Raw genomic sequence first — 2,091 nt, 5'->3', positions numbered from 1 at the left:
TTCCTTGGGCCCTCCTATCCATTGATGCTCAAAGCCTTGGATCCTTTTTACCCTTGCCTTTTGGTTTTAAGGGCTATTGGCTTTTTCTACTGCTCCTTCTTTTTCTATATACTCTTTTTTTTTCGAATGCTTCTTCTTTTTCACTGCTTTTTCTTGCTTCAAGAATCAATTTCATGATTTTTCAGATCATCAATAACATTTCTCTTTGTTCATCATTCTTTCAAGAACCAACAATTTTAACATTCATAAACAACAAGATCAAAAGACATATGCACTGTTCAAGCATTCATTCAGAAAACAAAAGTATTGTCACCACATCAATATAATTAAACCAAATTCAAGGATAAATTCGAAATTCATGTACTTCTTGTTCTTTTGAATTAAAACATTTTTCATTTAAGAGAAGTGAAGGATTTAATGGAATTTATTCATAGCTTTAAGGCATGGTTACATACTAATGATCATGAAATAAAGACACAAAATATAGATAAACATAATACTAAAAATCGAAAACAGAAAGAAATAAGAACAAGGAATGAATCCACCTCTAGTGGCGTCTTCTTCTTGAAGGACCAATGATGTTCTTTAGCTCTTCTATGTCCCTTCCTTGCCTTTGTTGCTCCTCCCTCATTGCTCTTTGATCTTCTCTTATTTCTTGGAGAATGATGGAGTGCTCATGATGTTCCACCCTTAATTGTTCCACATTGTGACTCAAACCTTCTAAAGAAGTGTTGAGTTGCTCCCAATAGTTTTTTGGAGGCATCTCAGGGATTTCTTGATGATGAGCTTCCTCATCACCTCTTGAGGGCCGTGAGGAGCTTCTCTAGCTTGCTCCATCCTTTTCTTGGTGATGGGCTTGTCTTCTTCAATGGAGACATCTCCTTCTATGATAACTCCAGCTGAGTAGCATAGATGGCAAATAAGGTGAGGAAAAGCTACGTGCCATAGGTGAGGGCTTGTCGGCTATTTTGTAGATTTCAGATGACCTCATGAACTTCTCCTCTCCAATCATGATGCCATGAATCATGATGGCCCGATCCACAGTAACTTCAGATCGGTTGCTAGTAGGAATGATGGAGCGTTGAATGAACTCTAACCATCCTCTAGCTATAGGCTTGAGGTCCAGTTTCTTAGTTGGACTGGCTTGCCTTTGGAGTCTCTCTTCCATTGAGCTCCTTCCACACAAATGTCCATAAGGACTTGGTCCAACCTTTGATCAAAGTTGACCCTTCTAGTGTAGGGGCGTTCATCACCTTGCATCATAGGCAAGTGGAATGCCAACCTTACATTTTCCGGACTGAAATCCAAGTATTTCTCCTAACCATTGTGAGATAATTCTTTGGACTGGGTTCATACCTTGGTCATGGTTCCTAGTGATCCATGCATTGGCATAGAACTCTTGAACCATTAAGATTCCAACTTGTTGCATGGGGTTGGTTAAGACTTCCCACCTCTTCTTTGAACTCATGGATCTCCGGATACTCATTTTTCTTGAGCTTGAAAGGGACCTCAGGGATCACCTTCTTCTTTGCCACAACATCATAGAAGTGGTCTTGATGGCTCTGGAGATGAATCTTTCCATCTCCCATGACTCGGAGGTGGAAGCTTTTGCCTTCCCTTTTCCTTTTCTAGAGGATACTCGGCCTTAGGTGCCATTGGTAATGGAAAAAACAAAAAAAAGCTTATGCTTTTACCACACCAAACTTAAAGTATTGCTCGCCCTCGAGCAATAAAGAAAGAAAGAAGAAGAAGAAGAAGAAAATGTGGTAGAGAGGGAGAGAGGTAGTTCGGCTTTAGGTGAAGAAGGAGGGGTTGTGTTGTGTGAAAATGAAGTAGAATGGAAGGGTATTTATAGGGAAAGGGGGGGAGGTAGGTTCGGCCATTTGGGTGGGAATGGGAGGGAAATTGGTTTGAATTTTTGAAGGTAGGTGGGGTTTATGGGGAAGAGTGGGTGGATGTGAGTGGTGAATGGGGTGATTGGGAAGAGGAGTTGATGTGATTGGTGAAAGGTTTTAGGAAGTGTGACATGGGGAAGAGTGGATTTGGATTAGGAGAGTGTGATTAGGATTAAAAGGTAAGGTGGGAATAGGG

The sequence above is a fragment of the Arachis stenosperma genome, chromosome 10 (assembly GCF_014773155.1).
Source record: "Arachis stenosperma cultivar V10309 chromosome 10, arast.V10309.gnm1.PFL2, whole genome shotgun sequence".
Taxonomy (NCBI): Eukaryota; Viridiplantae; Streptophyta; class Magnoliopsida; order Fabales; family Fabaceae; genus Arachis; species Arachis stenosperma.
The sequence above is the reverse complement of the archived record's forward strand: the minus strand, read 5'-3'. Positions refer to the sequence as shown.